Source organism: Equus przewalskii, chromosome 14 (genome assembly GCF_037783145.1).
Source record: "Equus przewalskii isolate Varuska chromosome 14, EquPr2, whole genome shotgun sequence".
NCBI classification, from domain to species: Eukaryota; Metazoa; Chordata; class Mammalia; order Perissodactyla; family Equidae; genus Equus; species Equus przewalskii.
The window spans coordinates 18,444,579-18,467,374 of record NC_091844.1 but is presented as its reverse complement, the minus strand read 5'-3'; the positions used below and the strand labels follow the sequence as shown (position 1 = coordinate 18,467,374).

Sequence of the window (22,796 nt, the reverse complement as noted above, 5' to 3'; positions counted from 1 at the left end):
GCAAAGCATGGGAATAAGGGCTAGATCCGGCCATTTTGGTGTAGTCACTTGGATGCTGGGCTGCACCAAGGCTTCTTTAGAAGGTCCAAGGCGCTGCCCCCACCAACCGGTCTCTAGGGAGGTACATAGTAGTTAAAGTCTTTAGTTAGTGAAGGCTTTTCTCTAGGTGCCTGAGAAGAAAGTTCAGAGTTCATCTGGCCTAGAATAACACCCCATGATAGTGAGGGTGCAGGGAGGCAAGAATTTTCTCTCCCAAACTGTAGGTGGAATGTGTAATTAGTTAGGCCTTTCTAGAAGGCAACTTGGCAATAAATATAAAACACCTTGGGAATATACATTCCCTTGACCTAGGGATTCTTATAGAAATCTATCCCAAAGAAATAATTAAGGATGTAAGCAAACTATTTATACGTTAGCAAAATATTAGAAATGACCTTACTGTCTAACAATTGAGAATTTTCAAGTAAATTCATCTGATGGAATTCCATTCAGCCATGAACATCTACCACAGTCATTTTAAGGTATATTTTGAGTGGGTGTGTGAACATGTGAATTTTCTTTTTATTACAGAGTAAACTGTTTAGGTTAAGTTTTGAACAGTACAGAAATTTAAGTTAAATTATTGTGCATACTATGAAAGCTCTAGATAATAAAAAGAAATTTCAGTTCAAGTTACAAATACAGTAGTTTTTCTAAATTGTTTATAAATATACCTCTTTAAAGACAAAGAGCGTGCTGCATACAAACCTCCTGCAAGCAATTATTTCACTTTCAGATCAACTCCACATAGGTAGTGCATCGGCTGCATACTGAATTATAATCTGCATTGTGCATTGTATTTTCACGTATTGAATTATTAGTGTGCTTTTTCTATAGCCAATTACATTTATAATACATAGTTTTGCATTGCTTAACAATGAGGATATGTTCTGAGAAATGTGTCAGGCGATTTCGTCGTTGTGCAAACATCATAGAGCGTACTTACACAAACCTAGATATTAGAGCCTACCACACACCTAGCCCATATGGTACTAACCTTGTGGGACCACCACTGCATACGCAGTCTGTTGGCCAAAATGTCATTATGCGGCACGTGACTGTAATAGAACTAGAGGGTACTATTTTAGTTTAAGAATTCCGTAGGGGCTGGCCCCGTGGCCGGGTGGTTAAGTTCACGCGCTCCACTGCAGGTGGCCCAGTGTTTTGTTGGTTCGAATCTTAGGTGCGGACATGGCACTGCTCATCAAACCACGCTGAGGCAGCGTCCCACATGCCACAACTAGAAGGACCCACAACGAAGAATATACAACTATGTACTGGGGGGCTTTGGGGAGAAAAAGGAAAAAAATGAAATCTTTTTTTTTTATTGAGTTAATGATAGGTTCCAATCTTGTGAAATTTCAGTTGTACATTAATGTTTGTCATTCGTGTTGTAGGTGCACCACTTCACCCTTTGTGCCCACCCCTCACCCCACCTTTCCCCTGGTAGCCACTAATCTGTTCTCTTTGTCCACATTTTTAATTTACTCATATGAGTGGAGTCATACAGAGATTATCCTTCTCTAACTGGCTTATTTCACTTAACATAATTCCCTCAAGGTCCATCCATGTGATTACAAATGGGATGAATTTGTTCTGTTTTGCAGCTGAGTAGTATTCCATTGTATATGTATACCACATCTTCTTTATCCGTTCATCTGTTGATGGGCACTTAGGTTGCTTCCATGTCTTGGTGATTGTAAATAATGCTGCAATGGACATTGGGGTGCATAGGACTTTTGGAATTGCTGACTTCAAGCTCTTTGGATAGATACCCAGTAGTGGAATGGCTGGATCGTATGGTAGTTTTATTTTTTATTTTTTGAGGACTCTCCATACTGTTTTCCATAGTGACTGCACCAGTTTGCATTCCCACCAGCAGTGTATGAGGGTTCCTTTTTCTCCGCAACCTCTCCAACATTTGTTACTATTAGTTTTAGATATTTTTGTCATTCTAATGGGTGTAAGGTGATATCTTAGTGTAGTCTTGATTTGCATTTCCCTGATGATCAGCGATGATGAGCATCTTTTCATGTGCCTATTGGCCATCAGTATATCTTCTTTGGAGAAATGTCTGTTCATGTCTCCAGCCCATTTTTTGATCGGGTTGTTTGATTTTTTTGTTGTTGAGTTGTGTGAGTTCTTTATATATTATGGATATTAAGCCTTTGTCAGATATATGACTTGCAAATATTTTTTCCCAGTTAATGGGTTGTTTTTTTGTTTCAATCCTGTTTTCATTTGCCTTGAAGAAGCTCTTTAGTCTGATGAAGTCCTATTTGTTTATTCTTTCTATTGGTTTCCCTTCTCTGAGAAGACATGGTGTCCCAAAAGATCCTTTTAATACTGATATCAAAGAGTGTACTGCCTACGTTTTCTTCTAGAAGCCTTATGGTTTCAGGTCTCACCTTTAGGTCTTTGATCCATTTTGAGTTTATTTTGGTGAATGGTGAAAAAGAATGGTCAATTTTCATTCTTTTACATGTGGCCTTCCAGTTTTCCCAGCACCACTTGTTGAAGAGACTTTCCTTTCTCCATTGTATGCTCTTAGCTCCTTTGTTGAAGATTAGCTGTCCATAGATGTCTGATTTCATTTATCGACTTTCAATTCTGTTCCATTGATCTGTGCACCTGTTTTTGTACCAGTACCATGCTGTTTTGATTACTGTAGCTTTGTAGTATGCTTTGAAGTCAGGGATTGAATGCCTCCTGTTTTGGTCCTTTTTTCCCAGGATTGCTTTATAAAAAAAAAAGAATTACTTAAATCATTATATGCTTAAGGCAAAGAACAGATTCAAGAAGTACATTACAAATAGATTTGTGAAGTTACAATGCCTTGAAATAGCAATAGACTAATACCCAGAAAATGTAATAATCTTTCATGTTCTAAATCTGATCTATGCTTGGTTATTGAACTTTTACTGTATTAGAAAAATTTGAAGCATGCCAAAAATTGTCAGAAAGAAAAGTAAGAACCAAAAATAAATTTGATCTCAATTCTGCCATCAGAGACAGTTTACCCTTGACAGTTAGGGACCATCATTCTAGGTGTTTCTATATGCAAATATACAAATAAGGATGAAAATGAAAGAAAGCATGTGTTTGTGTGTGTGCGTGTATGTGTGTGTGTAGGTGAAAAAGAGAAATAGTTTTACAGAGAATGGACACATCCATAACAGCATTTCAAAAAATGGGATCACATTTTTTTTTTTTTTTTTTGCTAAGGAAGAGTTGCTCTGATCTAATGTCCCTTGCCAATCCTCTTTTTTTTGCCTGAGGAAGATTAGCCCTGATCTAACATCTGTGCCAATCTTCCTCTATTTGTTTGTTTCTTTTGGTTTTGGTTTTGTTTTTTTTGAGGAAGATTAGCCCTGAGCTAATATCTGCCACCAATCCTCCTCTTATTTTGCTGAGGAAGACTGGCCATAAGCTAACATCCATGCTCATTTTCCTTTACTTTATATGTGGGGACACCTGCCACCACATGGTTTCACAAGTGGTGCATAGGTATGCACCTGGGATCTGAACCGGCAAACCCCAGGCCACCGAAGCGGAACGTGTGAACTTAACCACTGTGCCACTGGGCAGTCCCATTCTCTATTAATTTGTATGTGGGACACTGCCACAGCGTGGCTGGTGAGTGGAGTAGGTCTGTGCCCAGGATCCGAACCCATAAACCCAGGCCGCCAAAGTGGAGCAAGTGGAACTTTAACCTCTAGGCCATGGGCCTGGGCCCCACGATTTTCTTTTAAACAAAAGGATGAAATTTATCAGGAGGAAAAACTTGAAGGAATTCTTGAACTTCAGAAAATATTTCTTGACACCAAGTAATACAGGTTCCTAAATACAACCCTTTAAATTATGAAGACAGGATTACATTAAGAGTTTTGAGTCATTTTTAAAAATAGCACGTTTCAACTTTAGGCAATATCTATTGGCTTCCAGCCAAGAAACATGAGGAAATTAATGCACACACTTTCTCCCATTTTCTCTCTCCTTGCCTCCTCATTCTAATTGTGTTGGTTATATCATTTTCACATTGGAAAGGTTAATATTTACATTCCATTTTTTAACCACAATTGTCTGGTTGATTCTGATTTAAATGGATCTGGTGCTCATTATTGTTCTTTTATCATGACTTCTCCATTCCTTTTTTTGGAGTCATCCCTTCATTGGTGGAATTTTGTCATCAAGTATTCTATTTTTCATATAGGTCTCATGGATTCTTGCACGCTTCAAAAGGTCTGCGTCTTTATACTTAAAGGGCAAATTGGGTAAAAATTCTTCAGTTGTTCTTTCCCTCAGGTCTTTCTAGACATTGCTCTTTTGTCTTCTGAAATGGAGTGTTGCTTTGAGGAAAGCCTAAGGTTAACTGATATTTATTCTTTGTACATGACTTGCTTCTTCTACTTGGACACACTTAAGATTCTTTCTCTCTGAAATTCAGCAACTTCACTAATATATGCCTTAATCAGTGTATTATTTCAGATATAAATTCAGATGGAAACTCAAAATAACAGTGGCTTTACAAGGGAGAAATTTATTTGTTTATCATTTAATGATATAAATAGATATAGCAGCAAAGCTCTCACAAAATCCTCAGGGATTCAGGGTCTTTCTATTTTGTTGCTATACCAGTCCTAGGGGGTTGTCCTTGTCCACATAGACCAAGATGCATATTTTAGCCAATAGGAAGGGGAAAAGCAAAAGGGACGAGCACATTCCTTCCCTTTAAGGATTTACCCAGAAGTTGCACATATTAATCTTTTGCTCACTTTCCGTTGGACGGAACTTGATCAGATGATCCTACCTAACTGCAAGGAATACTGGGAAATATAGTCTTCATTTTGGGTGACCATATATCCAGCTAAAAATATTAATTACTATTATGGAAGAAGGGAGAAAAAATACTGGAGAAAAACTCACAGGCCTTGCTATGATCAATTACTGTCAGTTTTTTCCTGGGATATGATCTGTTCTTTCAATCTGCATATTTGAATCTTTATTTCAGCAAAGTTTTCTTCTATAACATCTGTGAATATTTTTCTGTTTCATTTATTGTGTTTTCTACTTTAGGAACACCAAGGATACATTTTCTGTATGTCTTTTTTTTTTTGTATGTCTTTCTTATTTTAACCTTTGCATCTGCATTTGTAGCCTTTGTACATCTTCCATGTTAATCATCTTTCCTCTAAATATTTTTACAATGCTTTGTTTCTGTTTCATTTTGTTTTCATTTGTGTTCTCAATTGTATTCATTCAGAAAACTTTTCAGTTGTGTTTATTCCAGTTTTTATTGATTCTAACAGGGTATTTATCTCTATAATATTGGTATTTTTTTTTTCTTCCTTTCTTTCTGAACTGGGCCAGCCTGCTTATCATCTCCTTCTGTGGCCTTAGAATCCTTCTTTGCCTTCTTGCATCTTTTTTTGAGTTGTCTTGCCAAAATGAGACTATTTCCTCTCAAATTCTTTGCGATTGACAAGAGATTTTCACATATGGGGGGTAGATGGGGTAACTATTCTGATTTGAAACTGATTCAGCTTGAACCAAATAAAAAAGCCTGATTTAAGGCCTATCAAACATACGTTGTACATCTGCTTTAACCATTGAAATAAGAATGCACACTTCCCCCTGTAAAAAGCCAGTAATGCCCTATTGGTAACACCCTACCGGTAATACCTCATTGCTAATGCCTGGATTAGTCCGTCTCCTGACATCAAGGTCATGTTGACCTGCTAATTTGAAGCTAAATATCTTTTTGAAACTTTGAAAATGTATCCTGAGTGTGTTTAACATGCTCTGTGTTCTAAAATGATGTAAGACTATACTGAAAACCATGCTTCTCTGGAATGCTTTCTAAGGCCTTCCTGGGTTATAATTCTCACTCTTGCTCAAGTAAAACTCACCTTATTTCTCTTATCATTGAATGGTTATTGGTTATTTTGTGTCAAAATTCCTTGGCATAGTGGACAGAATTTCAGAGAAACCCACTAGAGACCACCTGGAGTCTACTTTGAACCAGCGCTTGGTACCAGGTGGGCACATTGAGCCCCTCCAGCTTCATGGCACTCTTCAGGTGCCCCCAGTGAGTTCTTGTGAATCCCAGACCTCCTTATTTAAGTTGTAGGTCCTGACTTTACTTGAGCTATTTCAAGTCTTATGACTAAGTGTCTTAAGGGGGTACCAGTACATTTCCTAGGTAAGAGGAACTTAGGGGGAATTTCCTAGGCCAAGGGAGCCTTGGGGGAACTTTGGGATGATGGGACAAACTGACCCTTTTAATTTTGCTTTAAATTGGAAAGAATCGTGTCTATAAAGTCTGAACAAATTGTTTAACAACAAAATGAGAGACTGAAAACTCATTCAGCTCCAAAGAGAAGGGACATCAGCTCCCTCAGTCATAATGCATTCTCAGGTGACTGAGAGCCTAGTGGGAGTGTCTGAGGTTGAGTCTCAACATGCAGTGGTCCCATAGGGAATTCCATCATGATCATTCACTTTAACTAGTTGATGGCTCATCCAGGGATGTGCATATGGGGGTTCGTCTTCCATGTGCTCTAAGCACCCCTGCTAGTTTTAGACTGCTGGCGGGAAAAAACGAGACATGTAAGAGAGTGTTCATGACTTTTTTAGGGAGTGACACTCATAAACAGCACACTCTTGACCCACTACACTGTCCTTAGGAATTGTTCAGACTTTAAAGTAAAAAGAAACTAAAAGAAAATGGAAAAATCACACTTCTAAAAGTTGATCAGTTCCTGAACAGGCAACCTTCCCATGGAACTCTGCCAGGCTTGTGTACAGTACATATGATGGAGTGGATACTTGCAAGTGCTTAACAAAATGGGGATAAATGTAAATGTCTGGATCCTTGGATCAAGATAATCTGGGATAATTTAAAATTACAAAGGCCACTTTGAGGCTCCTTTGAGCCTCCAAAACTTGCACACAGGCCATTAGAAGGAAAGTTCCAATTAGGTAAGATCATTTAAGAAGTGCACTTATTAAGTCATGGCTTTAAGGACACCCTCATAATCTGCCTGCATAGGAGGACCTAATATGAGCCCCTCCCAGGGTTAATGAGACTCTGAGAGAGTTTCTGGGAAACTGATACCCTTAAACAGTCAGGGGGAAACTAAAATTAAAAATTAATAGAGTTGTTTAATGCTGCCATGAATAATTGTTGTTTGTCCCAGCTAAAACCTGACAAGGTATTTGAAAGGATTTAGTAACTTACGATCAGAAATGCAGCCAAATTGGAACCTGATATTCAGAGCCTGAGAGGAATTTTTTTAGACCTTCTTCCTGAAATTAAGATATAAGTAAGTACCCAGAGGGAAAGAAGCAAATTAAGGAAAATGTAATTGGATGGGCGTGTCAGTCCATTGATAAGTAACTAACAGTCTCCTGTTAATCTCAAAAATTTGTGACCTTTCCAGGAGCTATTATCTAGACCATCCCAGATTCCTAAGACTGGAAGAAAAAAAAAAAACAGGAAAGAAAGCTTTTGGAGATGCAGACTTCTATGAAAGTACCCTTGCCAAAAATCTAAGAAAACATTTTAAAACTAAGGCTATAAAATCTTCATTGCATCTGTATGTGTGTTTGTGTGTGCCTATATATTGTACATGTGATATTTTTCTACCTCTGAATGGTATAATTTCTGAAGGAGCTCTTTAATTGTCTTGTAGAAATATGTAAAGTATTTCTAAATGTAATAGAAACTAACCCAAATGTCTTTCAAGTTAACATGATGTGAAACAATCTTTGGTAAACAAAAGCTTGTTTAAGTTTGCTGGTTTGATTGAAATAGGCATGTCCTCAGAATTATCAGCATTGGATATCATACAGACACACAGCTTGGGTTTATTAGTCAAATAAGCTCATATATCTGTCACAAAATTTGTCAGCAAAACAGCTTAGAATGATGGCTGATTTTGTGTAATGTCTCATGAAGTTTTTTTTCCCCCACAGGGAAAGGTTTGCCCTGAGCTAACATCTGTTGCCAATCTTCTGCCTTTTTTCTTTCTTTTCCCCCACAAAGCCCCAGTCCATAACTGTGTGTAGTTGCAAGTTCTTCTGGTTCTTCTATGTGAGCTGCCACCAGAGCATGGCTACTGACAGACGAGTGGTGTGGTTCTGTGCCCAGGAGCTGAACCTGGGCCACCGAAGCAGAGCGCACTGAACTTTAACCGCTATGTTGTCAATAATTTCCTGTGTACTAGAGGCTGAAAATCTCTCTATTAAAAGAACTAAGGTGTTTTTTTTAACTGTTTGCCTTCAGCATCTGTTATCTCTTTGCCTAAATGGATAACTAAGCATTATTTCACAGCAACCAATGTTTCAGAGCAACCCAAGATCAGCAGATACTTGATCTTGTTTGACCAAGTGTTTTAAAGCCTTTTGAAATTTTTGACAATCTCCCCAAAATTAAAATCCTAAATGAAGTCTTTATTTTGACTTAAATTTCTCTGAGAATTTTCAGAGGGCCCCTGGAACTTCTCAAAGAAATTTGTTCTCTCTTCTTATCAAGAGGGAGATACTGAATGAATGAGGCTTGTTTGTATGCTAAATTGCATGGGAAGCATTGTCAAGTAAATGATGATAAATCTTCTTAGGTTATACCGTGTAGGTAAATATTATCCACTATCTTAACCCTGCTACCCTGCTTCCAGCACCAGAGGAGGAAAACACCTTGACTGCATTCTATTATCTAATTTGGTTTACAGATGGGTCTTAATTAAAGGATAAGCAAGGACATTATCAAGCTGGATGTGGTGTCCAGCCTTGAGAATGCCCACTATTTCTTTTTCTTCTTCTTCTTTTTCTCCATGAAGCCCCTCAGTACATAGTTGTATTTCTAGTTGTGAGTGCCTCTGGTTGTGCTATGTGGGATGCTGCCTCAGCATGGCTTGATGAGCAATGCCATGTCTGTGCTCAGGATCTGAACTGGTGAAACGCTGGGCCACTGAAGCAGAGCACATGATTTAACAACTTGGCCACAGGGTTGGCTCTGCCCACTACTTTCTATTAACTCTGCTAACCCAGTGGAAGACTTCCTTCTACAGGCTCAAGAAATCACCAAGGAAGAAGAGAAAGAAAAGTGGTAACAAAAAGGGGAATTTTTGATGTCACCATGCAGATGTGGTTCCAGCTTGATAACAAACCATAGGGCCTATTGGAGCACGATTGCCTCTGCTCCAGCATATGCATCAGGTACCCACTGGGAACCTGAAAAAGATGATTTTGTGTGGAAAACAATATTTTTGGAAACTTTCTCCCACAGTGGCTCGTAACACATATGTTCATTGTACTACGTGTATGCTCTTTGTCCTAACTATGACCCTGGGAAAACACTTGATGTGTCACATGGTCACTATTCCCTTCCTAAGGGACCCTTTGAGGTATGGCAATTGAACTTTGCTCAGATGCCACCATCTCAAGGACATAACTATCTTAGTAATGATCTGTGTGTTCTCACATTGGTTTTAGGCTTTTCCCTGAAGAAGAATGACGGCTTTGGTAGTAGGTAAATTATTAGAAAAGATAATGCCTATTTAGGGAATTCCTACTGAGTTATTCAGTGACTGGGGAGCTCATCCCATCGGACAAATGATTAAATCTATTTGTGACATTTGGCCAATAATGTAACATTTTAACTAATGGTACAATCAAAACTCAATTGGCAAAGCTTTCAGGAGCATTTAATCTCTCATGGCCAAAAGCTCTTCCACTAGTACTTCTTAATCTTAGACCTACACCTTTTAGTAAACATTGGCTACCTCCTTTTGAAATGATAATTAGAAGAAGAAATGTATGAACCAACTTTGCTTAAGGGAGCTATATTACATTGTTGCCAGGGTCTCACTGAGGTGCTTAAAAGAAATGAAAGGTTGGTAGCTGATTCCTTTCACCCAGAGCTCCTGGGAGACGAAGACCTTAAGGATCACGGGACTACAACCTGGAGAACTTATTTGTTGGAAGAGGCATCAAATAAAAGAGACTCTGCAGCCCCATTGGAAAGAACTATAGCAGGTACTTTTTTTTTTTTTAAAGATTTTATTTTTTCCTTTTTCTCCCCAAAGCCCCCCGGTACATAGTTGTGTATTCTTCATTGTGGGTTCTTCTAGTTGTGGCATGTGGGACGCTGCCTCAGCGTGGTCTGATGAGCAGTGCCATGTCCGCGCCCAGGATTCGAACTAACGAAACACTGTGCCGCCTGCAGGGGAGCGCGCGAACTTAACCACTCGGCCACGGGGCCAGCCCCCATAGCAGGTACTTTTAACCAGTCCATGTGCTGCAAAATTAAGGGGCATAGGCTCATGGATTCCCATTTCTCATTAAAAAACCTCTCCTCCACCTGAGTGGATTTCAACTCCTGCTTCTGACACCTGATTTCAACTGACCAAGAGAAATACCTCCAAATCAGGATGAGAAGAAGACAGCATCTGTTGTAGACAGCTGTCCCAAGACTCCAGACCAGGCCAGTATTCTTAACCTTATATCTCCTGATTTAAACTCTTGGAGTGCTTAGCTAATTTTGTCCATTTAAGGTTTTCACAATACTATCATACTTCAAGAAAGTGGTTGTTTGGAGCAGACTGTTCTTGAAGGCCAGGCATTTGCTGGGTGGCTCCTAAGTGAACCCAATGGCTATGTGGAGCAAATCTCTGGCCTTGGCTACTGGCTGGATAGCTGGGATGCTGCATCCTGGGTTCTCTCGGATGCACAGGGAAGGATTTGCCCTGAACTAACAGCTATTGCCAATCCTCCTCTCCTTAAGGACAGACAGGCTCATTCAGTGTTTCACTGCTATGACCACCTAGCTCCTATATTTGTTCCTTTTTTGGGGCTAGAAGATGTCGTATCACATATAGAAGCCCTGACTAAATTTACTCAACAAGCTCTTAGTGATAGTCAAGCAGGAATAGCCTTATTAAATACTGAAATATCTTTAATGAGAAAGGCTATCCTTTAAAATAGAGTGGCTTTAGATATTTTAACTCTGTCTCAAGGTGGTGTGTGTGCAATCATTCAAACTGAATGCTATGTTTTTATACCTGATGAATCTTCCAGTGTGTCATCTCTGCTAAAGCACATGAAAAAGTAGGTGAATGCCCTAAGCAACCCAACACTTAGTCTTGATTTGTTTAGTTGGCTCCCTTCCGGTATTGGCTCCCTTTTGCAATCCTGATTGCAATTTTTTTTTTTTTTTTTTGCTGAGGAAGATTGTCCCTGAGCTAACATCTATGCCAATCATCCCCTATTTTTTTTAGCATGTGGGCTGCCAGCACAGCATGGCCACTAGCAGAGTGGTATAGGTCTGTGCCCAGGAAGTGAACCTGGGCCACTGGAGCAAAGAGCACTGCTATTAACCACTAGGCCACCGGGGCTGGCACAACAATTCCTATTTCTATTACTCCTTAGAATTCTTGTCTTAGGCATAATATTCTAACTAATTATCATCTTCTTTACTCAGTGTTGTAAGACTGGCGTGCAGGCTAGAGTAATGACTGCTCAGCAACTTGAGATGGTTGGTCAATCTTACAACCCTGAACGAATTTCCTTTTCTGATTAAGACTATGCCTAAGAACTCATTTTTATGCTAATCATTTCAAGTATTGAATTATATGTTCTATAATTGTTATAAAAAATGTAACTGTAGGAAGTCGTGTAAAAGCACATGTAAATGTTCCTGTGATAATCTAAAAATAATTGACAAATTACCTAACCTATGAAATGCTTCCCCTGTTAATATATACCTCTACTCTTGTCCACTATGTCTGACTATTTCCCCCAATGTGGATAACTGGGAAAATCAACAAAATAAAAAACTAGTATTGGGGGACATGATGAACCCAGGGCAGGCAGCAACCACCCTGGCACTGAGGGACAAAATTTTGATCATCAATGCTTTCTATCAAAATATTATTGATCAAAAGAGGTAAAGGTGGGGCCGGCTTAGTGCTGCAGCGGTTAAGTGTGCACATTCCGCTTCAGCAGCCTGGGGTTCGCCAGTTCGGATCCCAAGTGCGGCCATGGCACTGCTCAGCAAGCCATGCTGTGGCAGGTGTCCCACATATAAAGTAGAGGAGGATGGGCATGGATATTAGCTCAGGGCCAGTCTTCCTCAGCAAAAAGATGAGGATTGGCAGCAGATGTTAGCTCAGGGCTGATCTTCCTCAAAAAAAAAGGGGGGGAGTAAATGACAACAAATTTTCACATACGGGGGTATATGGGGTAACTTTTCTGATTTGGCATGAACTAAAGAAAAAAAAGCTTCATTTAAGGCCATTAAACGTACATTGTACATCTGCTTTAACCATTAAAATAAGAATGCAGACTTCCTCTCCTATAAAACCAGTAACCCCCGTTGGTAATACTCTGCTGGTCACACCCTTATTGGTAATGCCCGAATTAGTCTGTCTCCTGACATCAGGGTCTTGTTGACCTACTAATTTGCAACTAAATACCTCTTGAAAAACTTTGAAAATGTATCCTGGGTGTGTTTAATGTAGGCTCATTATTCCAAAAAGATATAAGACTGTACTGAAAACTATATTTCTCTGGAACATTTTCTAAGGCCTTTCCAGGCTATAATCCTCTCCCTGGCTCAGGTAAAACTCACCTTATTTCTCTTATCTGTAGAATGATTATTGGTTATTTTGTGTCAACAAGATCATAGAGGATTACTTGCTGGACTCTCTGTTTCCTGTAGTAATCCCTGTTCTTACGTGTTTTTCGTCTGTATTTTGCTTATGTGTCTCTCCTGTTTTGGGAGGTGAGGGCCACTTATGACCTAGGAGCAGAGTGAGGGAAGGGAGCTGGAGGTTCCACCGTTCAGGACACAGACTTACTCTTTTTTTTTCCTTTTTTGTTTTTGCCCCATGGTTAACATTTTGGTATTTATACTTCCAGACAGATACATACATAATTTTTCCTTACAAAATGAGACAAGAATATACATAATATTTTACAATCTGTTTTCTTTATGTCATATATCACAACAACATTTTTATGTCATTGAATATATCTCTCTCACGTTATTTAAGTAGTTGCATTGCATTCCATTGGCATGATGTATCATATTTTTTAACCCAATCTCTTTCTGGACATCTCTATTGTTTCTAGTCATTTACTATTGTAAATTGCTGCATAATTGAAAGTCTCTTATTTTGGCTCTCTAGACTCAAAGCTAAAATTGTGGAGGATCTAATAGGTTCTCACTCTCTCTTTTTTATTGAGATATAATTCACATTCCATTTAATATACCCTTTTAAAGTATACAACTCAATGCTTTTCAGTATCTTCACAGAGTTAGGCAACCATCACTACTATCTATTTCCAGAACATTTTCATTACCCCAAAAAGAAATCCCATATTTATTAGTGGTCAACCCCCCCCGCCCCCCACACACACACACACAATTCTCCTCTCCTCCTAGATCCTGGCAATCACTAATTACTTCCTGTCTCTGTGGGTTTGCTTATTCTGAACATTTCGTAAAAATGGAATCAGATAGTAAGTGGACCTTTGTGACTGGCTACTTTCACTTAGCATGATGCTTTCAGAGTTCACCTGCGTTGTAGCATGTATCAGTACTTCATTCCTTTTTATGGCCAAATAACATTTCATTGTATGAATATACCACTTTTTGTTTATCTATTCATCAGTTGTTGGACGTTTGGGTTATTTCCACATTTTTGGCTATTATGAAAAAGCTGCTACGAACATTTGTGTATAAGTTTTTGTATGGACTTATGTTTTTAATTCTCTTGGGTATAGACCTAGTAGTGGAATTCCCAGGTCATACGATAGAGCAGACTTACTCTTAATTCCACAGGACATCACCAGCCCCTTTAGGGTCTGTGTCCCCAAGTAAAGAGCCTTTCAGATTTAGTTTCTACAGAGACTGAATGTACAGTTTCCTGCTCGGGTTGGTGGTCATCTTGCTTTAAGAGGTGGAAGAAGGGGCCTGCAAAGCATTCCTGGACCAATCCAAACATGTACGTGGAGGCTTCCCCACACCAAAAAGCAGTTCTCAGAGCCAGCAGGGTGTCTGAGAATTCAACTCAACTCTGATGCTACCTGCCCAGAGGTAGAATCAGATTCTACCAGTAAAGGACTCAGTCTCACAAGACCATCCTCCACTTCACACGCCAGTCACAAGCCCAGGTTGTTACCTGTGCTTCTGACCAACCAGCTACAAACTGGAGATTCCATTGACTCCTTCCAACTCAGGTTCAATTATTTGCTGGAACAGTTCACAGAACTCAAGAAAACCCATTTACTCACTAGATTACCAACTTATTACAAAGGATAGTAAAGGATACAAATCAATAGCCAGATGAAGAGATACATAGGGAGAGGTCCCGGAAAAAGGAGCTTCTGTCCTCATGGAGGTTGGGGCCCAGTACGGTGGATATGGAGGCCCTCTGGTTTCCCAACGAAGAAGCTCTCTGAAAAAAAGGCCAACGAGCTGTCCCCTTGGGTTTTTATGGAGACTTCATTAGGTAGTCATGATTGACTAAGTCATTGGCCATTGGTGATTGATTCAACCTCAAGCCCCTCTACCCGCCTTGGAAATCAAGAGGTAGGACTGAAACTTGCAATGTGATTGGTTCTCGCAACCAGCACCCATCCTGAGAGATGCTTTCCAAAGTTTGCATTATTATCATAAAAAAGACACCTTGATCACTCTCTACACTTAGGCAATTCTAAGGGTTTTGGGAGTTGTGAGCCAGGAACTATGGATGAGACCAAATATATATGAGAAACATATTTCAGTCATCTGAATGACCAAATATATATATTTCTTATAAATCACTGTATCACAGGGCCTATGATCTAACATTCAGCTATTTTCACTCTGTGCCTCACCCCCACTTTGCACACTATCTGGTGCCTTCATGGGGTCTGCAGACACTTTAAACAATATCTTTCTCCACTTTGCTAATTTATTTGCCTCTTGCTACTCCATCCTCTTTCTGTTTCTCAAAAATTTGTTGAAATCTCTCATCTACTGATGTCTCCTGGCTCCTGTAGGAGATAAGCCCTTTTACAATCCTTCACTGTCATTTTAGCAGGGTTTTGGGGAGGAGAGCCTATAAATATCAGCTTGTTTAACTGAAGTTGCACTAATTATGCATAAGTCTGATGAAATTTTCACGTATTGAGTTATATGGGCTCACTATTCCGGTTCAAAACTGATTCGACGTGAACTAAAAAGGCTGATTTATGGCCTATCAAAGCTACGTTGTACATCTGCTTAACCATTAAAGAATGCACTCTTAAGATAAGAACATATACTTCCCCTCCTACGTCCTATTGGTAACACCTGGATTAGTCTCTTTCCAGATCCAGGGTCATGTTGACCTACTAATTTGCAACTAAATACCTCTTTGAATCTTTGATGAAAATGTATCCTGGGTGAGTTTAATGTATGTTCTTTGTTCTAAAAAGATATAAGACTGTGCTGAAACCCATGCTTCTCCAGAACGCTTTCCACGGCCTTCCCGGATTATAATCCTCACCCTGGCTCGAGTAAAACTCACCTTATTTCTCTTATATATAGAACGGTTATTGGTTATTTTGCATCAACAAGTCTTTCTGATCATTGCTTATCTTTGAAAGAGACTAGCTATTTGTTAAAAATTAGTTCAGGGAAAGATGAGGCAAGTGATCTGGACAGACCACAATTTTAAATTGACTTTTTTCTTCAAATGCTCTATCACCAAATCTTTCTTCTCCTCTGTCTGGGGCCATATTCCCCCAGTTTTCAGGTTGTAGGAAGTGGCAACACTTGCTAAGACAGGCTTTGTCTTTTTTTTTTTTTTTAAAGATTTTATGTTTTTCCTTTTTCTCCCCAAAGCCCCCTGGTACATAGTTGTATATTCTTCGTTGTGGGTCCTTCTAGTTGTGGCATGTGGGACGCTGCCTCAGCGTGGTTTGATGAGCAGTGCCATGTCCGCGCCCAGGATTCGAACCAACGAAACACTGGGCCGCCTGCAACGGAGCGCGTGAACTTAACCACTCGGCCACGGGGCCAGCCACAACAGGCTTTGTCTTAATCTGTTTGGGCTGCTATAAAAAAAAAAAAAAAATACCATAGACTGGGCAGCTCAAACAACAAACATTTATCTCTCACAGTTCTGGAGGTTGGGCAGTTCAAGATCAAAGCAGAGAAGCCAGCCTAGTGACACAGTGGTTAAGTTCGCACGTTCTGCTTCGGCGACCTGGGGTTTTCCAGTTCAGATTCCAGGTGTGAACCTACACATTGTTCATCAAGCCACGCTGTGGCAGACGTCCTACATATAAAGTAGAGGAAGATGGGCATGGATGTTAGCTCAGGGCCAGTCTTCCTCACACACACACACAACATGTATATATATATATATATATATATATATATATATATATATATATAATGGAGTTGTTTCTCTTTTTCATTCTTTGGAGGGTTTTAGGGGTGGGGAGAGGAGTAAAAACTGCCTCTCTACCCATCTTTATCAATAACTCTCTCCCTAGGGATTCAAATAATTCACATGCACGGCATCATAGAGCTTGGGTTTCCACATAACATTGAAGGAGGTCCATGGAAAACTGACGTCAAGAAATTTTGTACATTCCAAGGTTGTTTATTTATGAAACCCTTGAAAGAAAAATGGCTTTAATTTGGAAAATGGCTCACGCACTTGTTTGGAGGGACACAGTGAGGCAGGGTTATGCAACAGTGACGGAGGAAGAAGCTACGAGGCCTCAGCACCAGGTTCACCTACTCCTGGGCCTCCACGACTCCCAGAGGGAAAGGAGGAGAGAGAAAATGGAATAGGAGCCTGGGAGAGAGGTGGTCTAGGCGAGAACTGACTGACCCAAGGTGAGAACTGCTTGATCTGGTGCCCGTGTAGACCCATGCCCCCCTCAAATGGCATGATGCCTGCAGGAAGGACCAATGTCTTTCCCCATTCAGGAGCCCTGGATCTGTTCCTGCCAGAACAAGTATTGAGTTGAGCGCTGCGGGCTCTAAGCCATGGCCTGGAAGAGCCTTCATGTCAGAGCTTGGTGGAGAGACAGGGGTGGGGTGGTGCAGATGCCAAGAGAGGTCAACAGAATCTTGCAGTGCCTGGGAGGGAATCTGGACTTTACCCTGAGCAATGAGGAGCTGTTAGATGGTTTAAGCCAGGAAGAGGTAGGACAAGATTTGATTGAGAAAATGTGTAATGAGAAAATGTTCATAAGATTTCAGTAATTCATTTAAAGGAATCTATATTGCATTAATAATATCAGTATCTACATAGATTATACTGATGTCCATATGTTGGCAAAATATGTTTTTCATTCTATGGACACGACAAGAGATTTTCCCATATTGAGGTATATGGGGTCACTATTTGGGTTCAAAACTGATTTGGCTTGAACTAAAGAGCCTGACTTATGGCCTATCAAACATACATTGTACATCTACTTAACCATTAAAGAATGCACTCTCAGGGCTGGCCTGGTGGCATAGCAGTTATGTGTGCATGTTCCACTTCGGCTTTGCTGGTTCTGATCCCGGGTGCGGACGTGGCACTGCTTGGCAAGCCATGCTGTGGTAGGCGTCCCACATATAAAGTAGAGAAAGATGGGCACGGATGTTAGCTCAGAGCCAGTCATCCTCAGCAAAAAGAGGAGGATTGGCAGCAGATGTTAGCTCAGGGCTAATCTTCCTCTAAAAAAAAGAATGTACTCTCTTAAGATAAGAATGCATACTTCCCCTCCTATGTCCTATTGGTAACACCCTATTGGTAATGCCTGGATTAGTCCCTTTCCCAAAATCAGGGTCTTGTTGACCTGCTAATTTGCAACTAAGTACCTCTTTGAAACTTTGATGAAAATATATCCTGGGGTCTGGCCAGGTTGTGTAGTGGTTAAGTTCGTGTGCTCACTTCCGCGGCCTCGGGTTTGCAGGTTCAGGTCACAGCTGCAGACCCACACACCCCTTATCAAGCCATGCTGTGGTGGCGTCCCACATACAAAATAGAGGAAGATTGGCACAGACATTAGCTCAAGGCCAATCTTCCTCACAAAAAAAAAAAAAGAAAGAAAGAAAAAGAAAATATATCCTGGGTGTGTTTAACGTATGTTTTTTGTTCTAAGAAGATGTAAGACTGTACTGAAAACCATACTTCTCTGCAATGCTTTCTAAGGCCTTCCCGGGTTATAATCCTCACTCTGGCTCAAGTAAAACTCACTTTATTTCTCTTATCTATAGAACGGTTCTTGGTTATCTTGTGTCGACAGACAATACTTGGTGCACATCAGGATTCAGAGACCCTTTGCAAAACTCTGTGGCCACACCCTCGACTCCTCTGGGGCTCAAGGCTCACAGGTTAGGCACCGTGGGTCTAGTTAATGTTAATACTAAACTGTTCTTCCCAAAAGCAATTAGCAACGAGTTTAGCTTCTTTCCTTAGGTGGGGAAGACAATGTCCCCTGCCTAAGGAGGAATACCTGCCTTCCCGTTTGCTGTAAGACACACATATCTAAGTCATATGACAGCTGTTATTTCTAACCACTTAAATATATGCAAAAAATAAAGGAGAAATTAATACTCAACACATATTTACACCAGTTAGGGCTGTTAGCAAAACTAATAAATGGTATTATGACGCCAGTTTAGAATTTGCCTGACTGACTCTTTTAATCCTCTTGACATCTGCTGAGGTAGGTGCTGTTATTGCAATCGGAATTAACTACTTAATCTGTAATCTTTTGTTTGTATCTGTGTCCTGTGATAAGTTCGATGAGAGCGGGGAGCATGTCTGTCTTGTTTACTCCTATATCCCTGGTGCCTAGAACCGTGCCTGGCACATAGTAAACATTCAAAATGTACTTGCTGAATGAAGTTGGAGTCCCCCTTTGACAAGTGAGGACACCAAGGCTTAGAGATGCTAAATAGCTTACCAACTATTAGGTCACCAGCTAATCCAAACTCACATCTGTTGGACTTCATCTTCTTACTGGCTCCCAATAGTCTACGGTTTTATAAGGCTCACATAGCTTGCTCAAGTTCCTAGCTATTAAATAGAAAGCTATTGAGAGATTAATGAACACCCTTTAAAAGATCTTAACCATTTTGAGAACATAAAACAGAATTCGGTGGTGAGCACTAGTAGAATGGGTGTGTTTAAACTTGCCATGTTTCCTAAAGATATTACATTGAGAAATTCACACCTGGCATTTGAGAACAAAAGCTGGCATAGAACTTTGAGGAAGTATTGTTAGGAATTTGCCCAAATAAATCTTCCTAAGCTTATTATCAATAATGAGGGTGCTTTCATTAAAACAGAGAGCATTATGGCTTTGTAGCTCTCTCCCCTCGACTGCAATCTTTATAGGGGGAGGGCTCTACTTTCCATAGAACACCTGGCATTTCATGGGCAGATAGCTGGCCAAGGAAGCGTGGCTCCTGATTCAGCCCCTTCCCCACACCCAGCCTGGCCCAGGCACAAATTTCCTTATAAATATTCAGTACTCCAAGGCCTCTGGAAGAAGCATAGAAAAATAAGACTACCATTTCCCATAGGAAGGGTATTGAAGTAACTTTCGCACTCTACCTAAGGTGAGAAAGGGAAGTGACGTCCCTAGGTAAAGGCTTAAATAACAAGTCCTGGCCTATTCCCATTCCATCCCACTTCTAGGCAGGAGTCTAGTCAAGCTGTCAGGCGGCCCCTCAGCCAGGCAATGCAAGAGCAACTGAGATGTGAAAGTGCACGTGTTACCCCAATCAGGAGACGAGCCCAGACCTTGCCTTCTCTCCAGTTCCATCACCCACAGTGTGACTAGAAGGGGAGCTGCAGTCCACCAGCCTAAGACTTCACACCTACTCTCCTCACTGCGACGTGAGTCAGGGTACAAAGGTCTCAGAAACCTAAATTCCCTGTAATTTTAGAAACTACCATTGGCATAGATTTTGATGGTCTCTGAGCCATCTCTGATGTGCAAAGTGTTTTCACATGCACCTTCCTACTGAGGTAGATAGACCAGTATTACTATCCCCCAATTAGAGACAAACAAAGAGATTACATTACTCATCGAAAGCCATGTCATTCCCCCTAAACGTCCTGGTGGGCTGTTGCTCAGTCATGGTGTTTGGCTTTTCTCCCTCGTCAAGTCAATCATCTTCCCCTTTTACAGCACAGTTCTCATCATTTGGTGTATCATCACGTAGAGAATCTAAGGAGCGCTTTGGATTCTCTTCCCAGAATAAAGCACATCTATTCACTGGAATACACACACACATGTGCACACGCACACGCACAATTGTATATTAGCTTTCAGGACTCTTAGATATCCCCTGAAGACCATGGACAGAGGGCTGAGAGTCCTTCTTTCAGAACTAATGTGTGTGAGACCAAAGGGACATAATAACCACATACAGCGTATGAACAATATTTTCTAGCTCAGAAATCCAGCTACAGAACACATTTTAGGGACTGCCAAAGAAATTAGAATATGGAATATATATATTAGATTTCATTATGGAATTTTCTTAGGCAACATTAGGTTAATTTTCTTAGATGTGATAATGGTCTTTACTTGTGGAGGAGAATATCTTGATTTTTAGGAGATGCATACGTTTTTAGAGGTGAAATATCATTAAGTCTGAAACACTTTCAAATGGTCCAGAAAAAATATAGAAAAATATGAGATTGAACCGTATGACATTTACCAATATTGTACCATTCTTAACCTACTAAAATAGTCGTTGCATTTGATTTGACCTAATTTATACAGAAAATAGCAAACTATTAATAGTTTAATCTAGGTGATGGTATATGGATTTTCACTGAAAAGTGCTTTCAACTTTTCTGTACATTAGGAAATGTTCATAGAAAATAAATTTTCATAATAAAATTGGGAAAAAAGGAAGTTTCTCTTTGTGATATCTTTCAAACTTTCTCCTCTATTAGTTATCTATTGCTATACAACAAATTACCCCAAAATTTAGTGGCTTAAAACAACAAACATTTCTGGGTATATACCCAAAAGAACTGAAAGCAAAGACTTAAAAAGATATTTGTAGACCCATGCTCATAGCAGCATTTTTCATAATAGCCAAAAAGTGGAAGCAACCCAAGTGTCCATCAATGGATGAATGGATAAACAAGATGTGCTGTATACATACAATGGAATATTATTAGCCTTAAAAAGGAAGGACATTCTGACACATTCTATAACATGGATGAACCTTGAAGACATTACACTAAGTGAAATAAACCAGTCACAAAAGGACAGATATTGTATGATTCCACTTATATGAAATACCCAGAGTAGTCAAATTCATAGAGACAGAAAGTAGAATAGTGGTTAACAGGGACTGGGTGGGAGAGTATGGAGTTACTATTTAATGGGTATGGAGTTTCAGTTTGGGAAGACAAGAAGTTCTGGAGATGAATGGTGTTGATGATTGCCCAACAATGTCAATGTACTTAATGCTGATGAACTATACATTTAAAATGGTCAAGATTGTAAATTTTATGTTATGTATATTGTACTACAATAAAAAAAACAAATTTCTTATCTTACAGTGATATACCAACATTATATTCATTAGAATGGAGTCACCACATCTACTCAAGGGGAGGGATTATATGGAACATGAAAACCAGAAGGTGGAGATCTTTGGGGGCCATCTTAGAAGCTGCCTACTATAGATCTCCCTCTGGACCCCAATGATTCACATCCCCTCTCACATGCAAAATATATTTACTCCCTCACAAGTTCCTCAAAAGTCACATCCCCTTTCAGCATCAGTTCAAAATCCAGAATTACATCATTTAAATCAGGACTAAGTGTGGATCAGGCCTCTAGGTACAGTTCCTTAAATGTACTTCCTCTCAGTCTGTGGACCTGTGAAACTAGACATGTTATCTGCCCTACCCCCAAATATACGCATTAGTAGAACAGGAATAGAATAAACGCTGTAGACATTTCTTTTCAAAAATGGGGGAAACAGGAGCCACAAAGGAGTCTCACAAAGGTTCACAGCAATTCCAAAATCCAGCCAGGCAAGTGTTGGGAGTTACTTAATTAGGTTCAAGGACCAGGAATAATTCTCCATGGCTCTTGGCTATGCCCTCTGGGTTCTTGGTTCTGCCCTCTGAGCCTTCTGTTTTCATGAAAGTTAACACATGTGTTTGCAGCTGAGTAGTTTTCTCGGCCTTTTTCCTGCCAGTAGGATTTTGGAGGCCCAATGGCCTTTTTTCAGTTTGTGCTGTCTCTGTTCCTTTCAGTCTAAGTTGGCAGTATTTTTGCTGATATCATTCTCACAAAAACTTTGTGGGTCTCCTATGATTCTCATTGGAATTCACTCCATTAGACAAAAGTTGCACCCATAAATCTCTGTGAGACAAGCTCTTCTTGTTGGCCTCCTGCTGAGACTGCAAAGGAACAATGATGTCCTTAAGCTCCCTAAAGGTCTTGTTGCTTGAGAGAATCTGTGACGCATATGTGTTTTTAAAAGGCCCTTTGTGTGCCTGAATGGTACACTGAGGTAGTCCCCTTGATCTTTCTGAGATCTTAGTGAAGGATTTACAGTCACACCCTTTGCTCTATCTCGACTAGTGTTGGAAGGCACCTTGGACTTAAATTTTTCTCAAAAGCTATTTCTTAATTTTAGCAGCCTTTGCCTCTGAAGAGGCTGAGAATTGTGAAAGCATCAAATCCTAGCTCCCTTTTGTCTAATAGTCCTTTCCTCAATTTATCTATCT

The 22,796-nt window shown here is 40.0% G+C and overlaps 1 long non-coding RNA gene across 1 annotated transcript in view; it reads right to left on the bottom strand.

The window, feature by feature from the left end:
* Positions 1 to 1,348: 1,348 nt before the first annotated feature.
* LOC139075509 (uncharacterized) overlaps positions 1,349 to 22,796 on the bottom strand; it is a 57,225-nt gene continuing 35,777 nt past the window's right edge. Inside the window, exon 2 of the long non-coding RNA XR_011525942.1 lies at positions 1,349 to 2,776. This is a non-coding gene — a long non-coding RNA (uncharacterized lncRNA). The remainder of the gene's footprint in view (positions 2,777 to 22,796) is intronic.